A 16,946-nucleotide genomic window follows, 5' to 3' on the forward strand; every position below is an offset into this window, starting at 1 on the left:
ATGACCTCCCTGAGGGATTGCACAGATATTTCAGTTTGCTTCCAGTTACTTAATCATTTTACCTACACTATTTTTTCAACTGAAAATATTTACTGGGTGCTACAATAATTCATTCAGGAGTTTAATAGAGGGTGTGATAACCAGCCTCTTCATTTGATCTTCGCCAAATAGCAAATTCTAACAGACTTTTGTTGTTCAGTGGCCATTGCCATTACCTTGTTATTGGGTCAGCATGAAAAGTGATTGCTTTGCAATTCTTTTCTGCAATTCTCTTTACAGATGATGTGTTTTATGGCCTTTTATTGATATTATAGTACTTTGTCCATGCTGCCAATATTAACCAATACATACTATTCCACTTCTGTTTTTCCATCTCTTCTATAATGTATCACTGTGTGTGTGTGTCCGTGTGTGGTGTAGAATCACACATATCACTAGACAAATCATCTGTTTTGAAAGTTATCACAAGCCATAGTTTTACCTAATATTTTGCCACTCCCTAAAACAATAACATAAGTTGAATTTCTGTCATTCAATATGGGTATCCATATCATCTACAGCCTGGCTTCTATGACAAAGTTACACATTTTAGGCTTTTACATGGTAGTACCTCATTTCTAGGCATCAATTTGTCTGTATGTCTAACAGACTAAACTGTATTTTAATAATAAACAACTCTTAATATCAGTGTTTTAAAATAATGAAGATTATGTTCTTGCTTGTGCTATATGTCTTTTCCAGGTCAGCAAGAGTATCTTCCTCAACAGAGTCCTACAAATAACCCACCCAACGAAGACTAACCATCTGCTGTGTTTCCGCTCTCAGCGGAAGTTCTGGAAGACTCAAACAAGCACTGAGTGCTCCAAATTGGGAGTTACACGTGAAACCCATTGGTCAGAACTGCTTCCATGGCCTCATCCAACTATAAGAAAACTAGAACATGCAAATAGACTTTCTGCTCGGAAATGGGGAAAACGGGAAATCGTTGACAAACAGCCCAGCTTCATGGAGTTTAAACAACATTCAATTATGCTTACTTAGCTATTCATTTCTCTCAGTACAAAGCAAATTTATTTTTTGGTACAAGTTGTTTTTGTTTGTTCTATTTTGTTTGTTTCAGTTCACTTTTACAAATAATGTTTCTTTATTAGTCTAAGAATTGTTACTTTCCTAATTCATATTCAACCTCAAAATTCTATCTTTCTAATTGCTAGTGGGGCGACATCATCTCCTCTCTCATTTCAATCCAAATGTAATGCAACTAAGTTCCAAAGTTAACGTGCCACTGTATGTTACCCTAGAGGGGAGGATAAATACTGAAGTAAATTTGCAGAGAGTTGTAACAGGTCTTCAGAACATAACTACAAAATATGGGCTTGGGATTGGATTTACTTCATATCTAGAAGGTAAAAATAATTTTTTGTGCTGAGAGTTCAAGAAAGCACTTCATGAATAGATACATTTCTTTCAATTTAAGTAAAAGCATGATGTCTTAACTGACTAGTATTATCTCTGATACACTTGTTAATCATGTTTTAGAAAGAAGGCTGGCTTTATGTGATCTAGGGGCATGGCATTTTTTTTTTATTGTTGGAGATTCATTGAGGGTACAAGATGTGTCACACCCTGAGATCCTGGGGTATGGCATTTAATTCATAGAACATCTAACCTCATTTACTGAGGCCTGACGGTGTCTCTCCAAGTGCTAGAATATACAGTATGACAAAATCAAATATGTTTTCTAACATCATTGTAAGTTATCGATTAAATGGTATGTGAGCAATCAAAATAAGAAGAGACAGGAAAGATTGTCAATAGGTCATCGGTATTTCAAGCCATTTCAAATTGACCTCAAAGATTATATTTTAATTTTACATAAATATTATATATCTTTTTCTCAAATAAGTAAAGAAATTATAAGTAGACACAATATCATAATGTCTAAAAATTGGTAGGAGAAAATGTGCTATGCTTAGCATTTTGAGGAATTTCTTCACCAAAACATGTATGCACAATCCCCAGTACAATTTACACCATCTAATTGTGTCCTGGTGGGTTTCCAGCGCAACGTTCAGGGAGCTGACCTTTGACCGAGAGCAGGAGAGCAGACTCGCATCAGTTTATGCTCAAAAATTGGTTGTCTTAACAAGTGGAGTTCACAGTAATGTTTCCTTTGGTTCAATTAAGCATATTGGAACAATCATAAAAGGCATCTTGGACATTCCTATTAAATACAGTGTTTTCCCACAGAAGGAATTTATGCTGGTTATAATGTAGACAGAGGGGAAACACACATGTGGTGTTTAAACCATCAGACGCTCTTGCCGTTAGAATTGAAGAGGTAATTTCCTAGTGGAAAATGACTTCTTTTTGGTGAGTTTCTTTGGGAAATTTTTTTCTCTCATCTATTCTTTTAATCAGAGTGGAGAAGATGGTAAAGATTGAATTAAAATACTCACGAAAGTTAAAACTAAACATGAATTTGGAGACAGGAAGACTTTGTCCAGCTGTTTACTGGTTGTTTGACCAAGAGGAATTAGTCTATCTGAACCCCAGTTCCTCGCACTATAAATTGAGGATAGTAAAACCTGCCTCCAAGTGTTTTGTTAGGAGTATTCCAGGAGACTACCTGCAAACACCTGGGTAAATCCAGACAACATGCTGTGTACACAGACTCTATACCACCTCCTTTCCCTTCATGCTTCCACCTCTAGCTACAAAGGAATGCGATGTACGGTGTCCTATATTTTATCTTACATAAGATAATACAAAGTGTGGAGATCGACACAGAACCAGTTAAATCATAAGTTATTTTCTTAATTAATCACTTTCAGAGGCTTTCAAAACTTCATTTTGCAGTTTATAATAGTATTTAGGACCATGAAGTGCACTTATATAGCTTAATTTGGATCCAGTACAATGCCAGAAAGAGTCATAAACACACATGGAAACTGTTACAAGTATGTATAGACAGGATTATTTGTTTATTTACACAAAAGATGAGGAATTTATGTGTGGGGGGATATGCACATACACTTACAGACACGTACCTATACCCAGCACACCTGGATGGGTACGCAACAGTATAACATAGTGATACAGGGGACTCAAATGTGGAAACTGCAGAGTAAGTGGCTGGATTCCCATGTCTGTTCTTTAGTAGGAGTATTACTTTAGGAAAGTTATTTATTTATTTAGAAAGACAGTTCCACTTTTTGCCCTGGGTAGAGTGCCCAAGATGTCATAGTAATCTCACCCTCTTGAGCTCATTTGATCCTCCTGCCTCAGCCTCCTGAGTAGCTGGGACTACAGGTGCCTGCCTCAACGCCTGGCTAGTTTTTCTACTTTTAGTAGAGATGGCGGGAAGGTGTCTCACTCTTGCTCAGACTATTCTCGAACTCCTGAAATCAAGCCATCCACTCACTCACCTCGACCTCCAGAGTGCTAGGATTATGGATGTGAGTCACTGTGTCTGGCTTAGAAAAATTATTTAAACTGTTTATTCTGTAGACTGTTTAAACTGTTTATTGGTAGAATGAGACAATGCTATAACACCTATTCATTCGATGTTATGAAGATTTCATACTGAATAAGTGGGTATGTTTGAAGTACTCACAAGAGTGCCTAACATACTATGAGAGTATGTTAAATAAGCATCCCTTAAAATGAAGACAATAATGTTGAATGACCTGTTTTTTAACTTTTTCACTTAATACATCACAACATGGAAATATAATCACTTTGTCGCCTATTACTTTGATTAGGTGAATCCAACTTGTGGCCAGTGGGCTGCACACTAATTTTGTGAGAATTCTTTTTGCTTATTTGTGTGTGTCAGATATCATGAAAAGTACACATAGACCTTTTTTTGCTAATCAGCTTTCCTCGGTGTTTGTGTATTTCATATACGGCCAAAGACACCTCCTTTTCTTCCAATGAGGGATACACACACAAATAAGGTGGACAACCAGGATTTTGATGATAGAAAAATTGTATTCCAGAGTACCTAGTAATGCCTTCTGGTTGGATAGATACATATTAAAAATTTATTATTTAGAGTGGCACCTGTGGCTCAAAGGAGTAGGGCACTGGCCCCATATACTGGAGGTGGTGGGTTCAAACCCAGCCCTGGGCAAAAACTGCAAAAAAAAAAAAAAAATTAATTATTTATTGTGGTTTCTATAGCTCACATTTTGCATATATTTGTCATTTTTTTTTAAAGATAATCCTCAGCTTTCTGGATCAAATGTATACACGTTTAAAATTGTAATGTACTTTGGCAAATTTCCCTTAATGAAGGTTGTACTAGTCCTTGACACGTGACATGTGCTCCTTTCTGTGTTTGGCTCATGCATGTTAACTAAACCATAATGTCACCAGGAATGCCATTTTTGAAAAAAAAAAAAATCACTATAGTATAATTTTCTTTTGCATTGCAATATCATTTCACAACTCTATTATTCTCCCCTGCTTAACTTTGGTGAAATTAAGTGTCAGCAGAAAAATATTTTGTTGTTTTGTATTTCCCAAAGTATGTATTAAGTTTGTTTTTAAGAAACTGCAGCATGAGATTGTTTCATTTCATCCATAAAGCAGATGCCTTTCAAACATTCCATAAGGTAAAGTAAAAATCAGTATCTTTTTTCCCCCTTTGTGTCATATGATATTTTACTAAACAAGAAGAATCAGATTAGAAATTCACAGTATGGTAAAAATCCTTCTGAAACAACCATCATTTACAGATTTAATGTTCTGGGATGGATGGCTTGTGTACGTCAGTGATTAACAAAGAAAACGTTCAGGTGAAATGAGCAACGTAACAAATGCTCATTAGGAATGAACACTCTACCATAGAACCATTTTGGCTCCAAACCCATTTGACATAAACAACCCATCTATAGATACATGTATATATACATATTATATATTCTTAAAACAGCAACATTAGTATAAATAAATCTTCCATTTATGTGCCTCTAGGAGCCAAAAGTTCGCTCAGTTATCTTGACTGCTGCATCTGTGAAATGACTTTCTTAGATATCTCGGGTAGATAATTTAATTTTTGTACATTGGGCTGTGTTTACACGTGAAAATTCATATTAGTTGACATTTTATAAGGTGTCATGGCTAATGAAAAACTAACGTGGTTTTTATGAGTCAGTCAGATCTGGCTAGAATTCTATTTCTACTATTTTTACTTTATATCTATATGGTAGGCTGTTTAATTTTGAATATTCTGATGTGTGAAATGAGTTTTTTAATTAGCACTTTAAATGTTTTTATGTGTTATTTCAGACCTTTTTTATTTTATTTACTAACTCATTTATTTTTATTTAAAAAAATGTTTTTTGAAAAACCGTCTTGCTCTGTTGGCTGGGTTGGAGTATATTTTTGTCATCTTAGCTCACAGCAACCTCAAACTCCTGGGCATCAGTGATCCTACTGCCTCAGCCTCCCACGTAGCTGGGACTACAGGTTCATGCCACCACACCCTGATAACTTTTCTGTATTTTTGTAAAGATGGAAGTCTTGCCATGTTGCTCATCATGGTCTTGAATGTCTGGACTCAGAAGATCCTCCCACTTAGGTCTCCCAAGTACTGGGACTACAGGTGTGTGTTAATAGACCTTGCCAAAAAGAGGTTATTCATATCTATTTTACAGGAATTTTGAGGAAGTAGATTTATAAATGTAAAATACCTTATACTAAAAGCACTGAATCATATGAGTTTCCATTTTATATTTTTCTACCTTCAGCTATCAAAATAATTTTACATTGCATCATTATTATCGCAACATGATGGTGCAGTGATTATTTTTCCTACTGTGAAAAACTGAAGTGTGTATAACTTTTCATGCTTTTCCCTCCATAATCTAGTTATATAAAAGAAAACTAAAGAAACATAGGCCAAAAAGTCCTATCAAAGACAAACCAGGTAAACCGTATCTTGAATTTCTAAATAGCAAACCAAGGTTTATGTTTAAAAGTTCTTTATTTGTTGAACAGGAAAATAAACCAGGAAGTAAATATTAATTGAAGATATTTCCTAATGATTTTTTTTCTTGTATTTCTTAAATAGTGTAATTTAACTATTACATATCAACATTATGGGCCAGGAGCAGTGGTTCATACCTGTAATGCTAACACTCTGGGAGGCTGAGGTGAGTGCATTCCTTGAGTTCAGGAGTTCCAGACCAGCCTGAGCAACAGCGAGACCCTGTTTCTACTAAAAATAGAAAAACTAACTACTCAGGAGGCTGAAGCAAGAGTTTGCTCTGAGGTTGCCTTGCCCAGGGCAACAGAGTGAGACTGTCCTCAAAATTAATTAATTAATTAATTAATTAAAATAAATAAGTAGGTAAATAAATAAATAAATATCAACATTGTATAGGCACTGATTTGGGTATTGCTATGTAAACTACCCCTTCCCAAAGGCATATGTATTTTTTCCTTAACTATAAATACATGTATATTTCTAACATAAAACATAATTCCTTCCTAATAAGTATAGAATATATATATATATGACAAAAGACATATATCGTAGACAATTTTAATAGAGAAAATAACATCACCAGAGGCCAGTTCGGCTCTGTAATCCCTACATTCTTTTTTCCTGTGTGGTTAAGAAATGGGGCCTGCTCAAACCATTCAACAGTTCTGACTTGCCAACTGAATAATAATCCATACACATTCACTGGCATGTAAGAATATTTTGATGCTGTCTCAACTTCCAATTCCGTATTTCCCCCCTGGAACCTTCCTATCCATGTATATGAGATACCTCAAAATAATTCAGGCTTGGAGTTATTGGACTTGCTTTATACTTTCCTACATCTGTTGTTTTATCCATTCATAGCTTTTTCTAGATTATCCTGTTCTATATGATATTTTCCAATATATCCAACACATACTTATTGATGAAACTCTAGATCTCATGTTTTTAAGAAAATTAACTATAAAGTGATAAAACTTAATTATGACCAAATCTTATACGACTGTTTTCTTTGTTCTCTCTCTCATTCTTCATTTTCCAGGAAATACCACCTAATTTAATGCCCCTCTTGGCTCTTATTAATCTTGCACTCTATTATTTATTTGTAACTCCCCTTTTATCATCCCATTACAAGATAAAGTCTTTAAAGGCAGCAATTGTATAATATATTATTCACCCAATAGAGCATAAATGAAGTACATTGAGAAAATAAAGAAACGTAAAATTTATTACAAATTTCGAGACAGCCCCAGGCAAAATGAATAAGATAAAAAGCTGCGTTCTTCTTATATTTCTTCATGTTCTAGAAAATAACCAACAATCAAGGATTTCTGACATACATTTAAAAAAAGGAATATTCTAAAAATAGAATCATGGAGTGTAGTTTAATAATGTGTCAGTATCATTTCAACAAATAAGTGTGTAAATACACATCTGCATGCTACATTTATCAAAGAATCACAAGAGGAAAAGGTCAGCCTCCTACAAAATTGGAAATATAAGGCAGAAAAAAACCCTGATTCAACAGACATTAATACAAGCTATGTTTTTATCATTGTTGTTTGATTTAGAGGCATATAGAAAGCTGCAAGAGTTCTCTGTATTTTTACTGCTTAATTTGTTTGTGGTCCTAATCTTCCAAAAGATTTAAAGATGATTTTCTGTAGCTATTTGCCTGTAACTGATATGTAACCTTTTGGTAATGCTTGGAGAACAGAACTTACATCTTTGACTTTTTCCTTTTTCTTTTTTTCTATTGAATTTGCTGAAATGTTCCTGGATTTTTTTTTACAGGCTATGAAACTGCACGTGCAAACGTTAATTATTTTGATGAATTCGAATAAAGGCCTGAGAATCTTTTTTAAGGACTCATTTGGAGAAAATAAAATATTCAACTAGAACAAATTGCTTCTTTGAAGTAAGAAACCACTACTTGTCTCATTTTCTAGAATTTTCTCTATTTCATATTTTAGATCTCAAAAACCTTACATTAATTATGTAAGTTAGACACATAAATTATAATTTTGTTTCAAGCTTATACACCACTGGTGATCTAAACCTAATTTGAGACCAGAAATCATCCCCTTTATCATGGCTAGCATAACCTGAATAATTATATCTGTATAGAATAGCAGAAGGAGATGACTATGAGAGTGGGTCTACTCCAATTCATGTATTTATCATTAAAATGGCCAACATGTTTTTGGTTTGTTTCTTTGTTTGTTTCCCATACTCACAGAAAATAAGGTGATAAGAATTTAAACATCATGAATTTTGTATTTATGAAGATAGGTAGGTAGGTAGATAGATAGATAGATATTTATACACACACTTAATAAAGTTATTTTCCTACATTCTTTTTCAGGCTTCAGATGTCTGTGGGACTCTGGAATTCTTAAGGAGTTTTCAATTCATATGTATATCAAAAATTATCTTTAGATAAATAATTGGTGAAATTAATATATAAGTGATCTTTTTCATGTGTTTATAGATGCTAACATGGTTAAGAAACTAGAATAAATTGAAAGTTACTAAATTGACAATCATCTTTTGTCATTTTGTAATTTCTAAATCAATTAATAAAAAAATAAAAATACTATCATGTGGTAAGTGCATTTTTTTTAGAGAGGTCAAATATAAAAGAACTTCTTTTATTCCAAATGATGTACATATAGAGAGAAATAATAGTGGTTCTCAACCTTCCTAATGCTGTGACCCTTTAATACAGTTCCTCGTGTTGTGCTGACCCCCAACCATAAAATTATTTTCATTGCTACTTCATAACTAATTTTGCTACTATTATGAATCGTAATGTAAATATCTGATATATAGGATGTATTTAGGTGAAACCTGTGAAAGGGTTGTTTGACCCCCACAGGGGTTGCGATGCACAGGTTGAGAACTGCTAAGTTGAGGCTTTTTAACTCAGTTTCAAGGGTGAACTTTGTAGTATGTTTGCTCTTAATTGAACATCTCTTCTGCCTTTCTGTTCTGTTTGTATATAAGCCTGCCATGGAATTCCTTGCTTACCATCTGCTGCCATTCTTTCAGAAGTTCTCTGTGTTGACTACTGAAATATTCAACTTCCCCAGCATATATTTTTAAAAGAATGAAGAGAAGATTATAAGTATGCTTAGAGAAATGATTTGACAAAACCTTCAAGTTTTATAATAGCAAGAGCTAAAATATTAATTTTTATATTATCAAAGAGGAAGTAAAACGTCTCAGATTTACCCTTCCCTCTAAGGCAACGCAAATTGGAAAGAAACATGAAAACAATGGTTTTAAACATCAGGCAAAAAACCCCAAGGATTTTTGAGAGATGAAAATAAAAGAGGTCAACCCTCAGATTTGGTCAGATTACTACCTTGATGGATTTTTTAGGCTACAATAAAGAGAAGGAAAAGCAAGGCACAGTTCAATAGGTTCTTCGATTTAAGAAAGTAATACTTAGAGTCTAGGGAGACTTAACTGGGTAGAGTGTAGAGATAACTTCACAGAGAGAGGTGCTGGAAATTGGCATATGTAACACCCAAGAATTGAGTCAAGTGTATACTAGAAAAAGAACCACCCAACTAGGAGAAATGGTACATAGTATTATACATATGCAGGCTCAGGAATAGTGTCTAGTCCACTACAAAGACAGAAAAAAATTTCCTATTCACAAGGACCTGGCTAGAGTAGTCAGAGAGATAGATCTTTTCTCAGCTGTAGGGAATCATGAGACCTAGACTAAATACTGATCTGACTCACATGACAAATCCTAAAACTCAGATCTGAAAAAAATAAAACAGAACAAAGATCTAGAATAGTTATAGAAAAACAAACAAAAAAACAAAAAGCAGCAATCACATAACAAGACAAAATTCACAATTTCAGGCATCTAATTAAAAAAGTGGCAAAGATGCACAGAAATATTCTCATGATGTGGGAATAAACCTATCTCTTCATATAAACCTAGAACTAACAAAAATGAAAAAATTAAGGGGCAAGAATATTAAAAGAGTTATGATAAATGGTGTAATACATATTAAATGTGTGCATATGTCCTATGTGCTCCAAAAGAGACATGAAAGGTACAAAAAAAAGATCAAAATTGAACAGAACCAGTAATAAAGAGAAAATCCTCAAAGCAGAAAGAGAAAATATGGTTTGCATGGAACAAACATGTGGATGACAGCAGATTTATCATCTGGAACAATGAAAGGAAGAAGACAGTGGAGCCACATCTTTAAAATTCCAAAAAAGTTGTGGACCATAACTATGGAGCACAATGCAGGTACAAGTTGGTTCTATCATGTGTAGAACACAAATGTCCTAATGCTATAATTGGGTAAATGAGATGAAAGCTATGCTGATTAGTATGAGGTAAGCACTCCAATTTGTACAAATAATCAACACACTGAAATGGACATAAATGTATTTATGATCTATGTACAAAAGACTTAATAAAAAAATACATAAAGTTCCAAAAAAGAAAATCTGTCAATCCAAAATTCTATCTTCAGCCAAAAGATCTTCTAAAAACAAACACAAATGATTTTTTAAATATATAAAAAAGGAAATTATTAAACAAACATATCTACATTAACAAAAGGTAAAATGTAGCTTTTCAGGCAAAAGGAAAAGCATGCCAGATGGAAAAATGGATCACCACACTGGAATGAGTGTTACTGGAATCTGAAGCTACATGGAAATATATGTAATATTTTTTCTTATTATTTAAATATATTTGATACATAAATGATGGTTTGAACAAACTAATAATATAGTATGAGTCGTATAGAATATATGTAAGTAAAATGAATGAAAACAATATCACAAAATCATGAGAGAAAAAACAGAAGTGCATGTGGGTTTCTTATACTCTACACATACTTGAAATGGTGAAATATCTCTTAAAGGCAGATCCTGATAAGAAAAACATGCATAATATAAATTCTAAAGCAACCAGTACTTTTTAAACACAACATAGGAAATTAAATATATCAGTTTATAAAATGATTCAATTAATTGAAAGCAATACAGAAATCCTCATATAAAACTGATGCAATAATTGTTATTATGATACCAGTTTTATAGGCATAGAACTCAGATATACAGTAATTTGCCTGAAGTCTTATGGCTATGAAATATTAGAGCAAAAGGATTTGACTTCTATGTTCAAGCTCTCAGTCATTATCTGTCTGTCTTCAGGTTGGTATACAATAATACATATTCTTATCAGAGAATTAAAGTCACTCAGAACATTTCTATCTTACACTGACTCTGAACTTCAGGATTATGATCAAAGGAGTCTTTGTCAAGAAATTTGGTAAACAATGATTACTAGGTGTCCGGCCTGGATTATTCTTTAGGGTAGGGTCTAACTTTTTTTGCTTTGAGCTATGTTGCCATTCTTTATTTCATAAAAACTTAATAATAATAATGTGATTCTTATCCACAGTAATGTAAATGTGTCCAGGGGAAGAAATTTACTACTGCTCTGTGAGTATTTATTTGTTCATCTATCAGTAAATTCATTTTGGCATCCCTGATGGCCTGTATATACCTGTCTTAAACTTTGAACTCTCCTTTGGACCTGTAACACCTTACTAGTACTCTTTTTAATTAATTTGTTAAATATAGTCATTTACATATGTTCATTTTCCTATGTGTATGAAAATTACAATCTTACCTTGTAGAAAAAGATTATACTTTAGTACTAGATAACGATGTACAACACAATTGAAATAAACAAAATAGCTGACTATAGGTGGAGATTTCAGCAGGAAGTATGAAGAGTATTATTTTACCCAGAAGGATGGTGGCTGGTTTTAAATAAAACTGACATTTGTTTCTGTTAAATAAAACATATGGGAAGTCATTGTTTTGAAGTGCAGTAGGCCTCTACAGACCAAAATAAAAGGAAATCACACATGCCAAAGTTCCACATCATTAAACCAAACCTAAGTTGTTATCTGACTTTCTGGGAAATCTGAAGAGGGAGAGTGAAAATAGCCAAATCCTCAATCAGGCCAACTCTAACCAGTATGGTAAGGAAGTCCTTTCTGCTTTAACCTTTACAAGAAAAGAAACCTGACCTGATGTTAACCAGTCTTACTTTTCTTCCACGTTTCTGCATTCTTCAACTTCTTTTTCTGCCTATATAATCATACTCTCCTGTTCACCTCATCATAGCACCTTCTCTAAACTCTTGGAAGAGATGCTCTCCTATTTGTAAATTGCTAAAAAAAAAAAAAAAGCCAATTTTATTATTAAACTAAATTATTTGCAATTTTGTACTGTGTTTTGGCAGTTCCATTGGTAATTATGGTAACGGATTTTGTAAAATTGATGTGACCTGGGCTTTCAGGTTAGGTCACTGATAAAATTATGCTTTATTTACAATAGGATACTTTATCTACCAAGCTTATATTGGCTGCTATCTTACTATAAGCCTCTCTGATTCGACGTATCCATAAAACATAAAGTCTACAGGTAGATAAGTCATGTGTAGACTCCATCTAGTGACTGTACAACCTCGGGAATATTTGAGTTCACCTTGTGTGATCTTCAGAACTAACACTCCATAGTTTAGGATGTAAAGGATCAAAGTTAGCACCAACTTTGTGTAAAAATGGCAGCAAGATCCAAACTCTCTGAAAGACAGACCAAATGTTCTTGCGTGACTGGCATCACACTGAGTATTGCTTATATGTGTGCTTCTCAAAATTTATTGGCTTCCGAAGTTAAATATCCACTATTTTGGCAAAGATTGAATAGAAAAATAACAAATCATCTTTGCATTTCATAAGGCTTCTTCCCTTTGCAAACTGAGTCATTGAAATTCCATCAATTGATGAGTCTTCCAGTATATTAGTACTTTTTGAAATAAATCATTTGATGATGAGTTAGAAAAGAAGTTTAAGTTCATCTTCATAGAAATGCTATTTACATGGGGGGGTGATAAAAATGGGGAAAAGCACATTTTGAAAATGATAATGTAAATCAATGCTTAATTACAAATTACATTCAAAGGTGGGGGAAGGAAGGAAAAAAGCATTAAAGAGATCTTATATGAACTATGAGATGTGCAAGAATTTTACAACAGTGAGAGGTTGCAAGACCCTAAACCTCAAAAACAACCCTATATTGTGTTGTGTCCTATCACCAGATAGGAACAGATTCCAGAGACTTTCTTGGCTTCCTTGTAAACTTAAACTTAGACTCAATGTGTCTAAGAAAACACACTCTCAATTCCAAACATCTGGCTTACAAATAAATTTTTAACACACTACTCATTCTCAACTGATAGATGCTTTTATTAGTTTCCTTGAAATGAAGGAGGTTAGCTGAAATGAAGAGGTTAGCTGTTTATCTTCTTTAATCTTATTGAGATAAAACAGGCTTCTTATTTTTTTATTCCATAAATTAGAATTTAACAACCTTTTAATATGATATCTTTATCAAATGATTCTTTTCTTCTTTTATAAAGATAAATATTTCTGGTATGTAACTCTCTGATCTTAAAAACATGACAACATGGTAGCAAAAGTTCTTTTATTTATAAACTACAGTGCTTTAGTGTGACAGATTAAGACAAAATCCTATCAAGCCACGTCCAGGGATAAGTAGGCCAAGTCTATGGAAGTGCAGGATCTAGCACATATCAATAAGTCATCTGCTCTATATACTTAACATCGTTATTCAGGTTAAATGTGGAAAGTTTGTTATGGCAAATATTTTAATCAACAGCTATCAAGAAAAGAAGTTGGTCTGCAGGTAGATGATGTGAGGAAAGAGGTGTCACAGAAGACCAGAGACAGGTGAGGCAGGGCTAGGGAGTAGGCTGCATACTGATGCTAATTGTATTTTACATATTGACACTAATTACATTTCAGCTACCAGCTGTTAGCTACCTTCCCTCCATAGATCCTGAGGGTCTGTGGACAATTGCATCAATTTGCCCTTTCAGGAGGACAACCCTGCATACAATTGAAGCTGCAAGTAGTCAAGAAAATGAACAGTTTCTAACTGAAAATGGATATATTGCCTCTGAAAATCTATAAATGAAACCAACCTTTGACATTTTTAACTGAAGTTATATAAATAACTGACCACAGGTAGACTTAAGGTTCTGCACTTCATGTGCAGAAATAAGTTGAGACGTGACTGAGATTGTCAATGGTTGTCTGGTTAGTTTATTAGGTACAATTAAAAATCAGAACTGATTTAACTGGCTCTTTTCGCACTGCGTAAACCGAACGGAAGGGGACAGCATCCTGATCGCTCCTTTCTGGAAGGTTTTATGATAACTGTTTCTTCTTATGGTAATGTATTTTACCACTAGCAAACATCACCTATGCCTCCTATCAGTAGTTCATTCTCTGAAGTTTTATTTTCCTCATTTTATGTTGCCAAAACAGTCTTTCAAATGCTTTGGTGGACAATGAGTTCTGAATAATAGGTCCTGAAGTAACTGTAGAATTTCCACATGCTATTTTAAATTAATTACTTTGATAGCAAAATAACTTTAAAGATTGTTTGGTAATTTTCAAAATAAAACAAAATTACTATGGCTTGATTTCTGTGTCTTTTTGCTTCATTCTCTTTCTGCCAGTAGCATTACTGCAGTTCAAAACAAAACACAATGTGAAGAAATGAAACAACTCTGGTTGTTGTGAATGGAAATGTTATCATTAGAATTAGTCTGATGACAACACTGCGATTTAAAATATCTTTACAGCTTCTTTCTTTCTCAATCTCTTCACAACAGAGATGAGTATTTTAGTCATCATTTAATCCCTAGCATTTAACACTTAAAACATTTCTAGAGGCAGCATAGGTACTCAATAAATGTTTGCTAAATCAATTAATGGCCCTGCAGATGAATATTTTTAATGTTTTCAAGTATCTTCCAACCCGTCTGTCGTGGTCTTGGTTAAATGTCAAGAACAGGAGGATAGCTCAAGCAACAACTAGTCTGTGGGTTCTCCACTAAATGATTGGTCTTGATGTAGTTGGTTTAGGGAGATGTTGGTGATACTGGCTTGACCAGTCCTCCATACGCAGACTCTCTCATCTTCAAATGCCAAATGCAAAATATAATATATTTTTTAAAATAATTAATTCTCTCAGAAGTTTCTCCTTGATTCAAGTTCCATACTCATTTAAACACTTAAAAATGGTCTCACAAGGAAATCTTTCAGGCTAGTGGGCAGGGCTAAGCTTTGATTTGTGGTTGTTTTGGACATTCCATTGGAACAAGGTCTATCAGAACCATTAGGACCAGGACAGATCTGGAGAACAAAATCAAAGTTTTCCTGATTATTTAAGTTGTCCTTTTGGTAGTGGTATCCTTGAGAAACATAATACTGAGTAAACCATAATGTATTTGATACCTGTCCCTGAAATTCTGAAATAGAATATGTGTAAGTCTTAATGATGATCATGAACTTACCAATATCTTTGAGTACTTGGGCTCAGGTCAGCTATGACAGAGCCTCTGGCCCCCAAGCTGCCCAACCACTTTATCAGTTGGCACTAAAACTCACACTGTTCAGGTTTGGCTTTATAAAAAGTAGCAGACCTCCAGCTTTTTTATCTAAGATGCAAATATATTATCAGCATGCTCATCTCAAGCGGATAGTGGCCAAAGGAACACAGAGTTTAGCACTTTAGTAACTTCTAGTGGTAACTCAGTAGTGGATTATAAAATCAGATTATGGAAACCAATTGAGAATTTTTAATGGAATGGAATAGAATAGCATTCCAGGTAATAGAAAATACTATACTGTTGACCCTTGAACAATATGCAGATTTTATTCAACCAAACCCATAGATCTAAGAGACAGTATTCCCTGGCTGCAAATATACCCATGTCTGTGCAAACTCAAGTCCCTGTAGTCAGTCCTGTGGAATCCACATGTACAAAAAGCTGACATGTGGATTTTTGTACATGTGGATTCCACAGGACTGACTACAGGACTTGAGTTTGCACAGACATGGGTGTATGTGAGGGGCCCCTGGAACCAGTCCTCTGAGTATACTAAGGGACATCTATATTTCATTACAAGAGCATTAATTCAGGAAAATATTTTTTTTCAGATTATGGGTATGAGAACTGAATTACAAGATAAATATATATGTCTTACCATGGGTAATATTTAAGTGTTTGTTTCTAAATCAATGTGGGATGCCACGATGTGTCCTGGCAGGGCAGTATAAAGGTATAAAGGCATAAAGGCACTGATGTCTAAAGTAAGGTAGGGAGATGTTAATGAAAATGCATTGAGAGCTCACAAACCACAATGCTACCCACTGTGCTGTTTTGTTTGTTTGTTTGTTTGGCCTGAAGCAATTTAATGTAGTAGCAGTGTAAAGTGCTACTGAAAAAAAGAAGAGAGATAGACCATAATGGAATTATACAGTTGAAAGTTAATTTAAAATCCAGCAAATGAGCCCGAGAGACCATAACTTAAATAGTTAACACATTCTCTGACTTTTTAATCCAGTTGCCACCCCTTCAACTAAATGGAAAGATTGTCTTAGCAAAGTAGTAAACATTTTTGGAGGGGAGATCTGGGGATGGAGTAGTGGGAAACACATGAGACCAAGACCTGGCCAGGGAAGAGGCCATGACAGGAAGATGGGAAGGCATCTCCCCACTCCGGGTCCAGTTCTGTCGTTTACACACTGAGGCGTTTGCTAACAGTTTGCCTTTAATTTCTATGAATGAAAAGTTTTTCATGGTATTTCACATGAAGGTCTTTGATCTTTAATTTATGCTTTCTATATTTCCCTTTTGTAAAATTTCAGATCAATATGAGGTCCAGATGGTCATGCATGAGTTTGTTAGGTAGAGTCCCAGTTGTAGTTGTGCCCCTGGACCTCTGTCCTCCCTTTTTGTGCCCTGCGGTTGATAAATCCTGGAGGTAGAGGAAGTTTATGGGCACTTCCTGAGTAGTTA

This window comes from Nycticebus coucang, chromosome 5 (assembly GCF_027406575.1).
Source record: "Nycticebus coucang isolate mNycCou1 chromosome 5, mNycCou1.pri, whole genome shotgun sequence".
Taxonomy (NCBI): domain Eukaryota; kingdom Metazoa; phylum Chordata; class Mammalia; order Primates; family Lorisidae; genus Nycticebus; species Nycticebus coucang.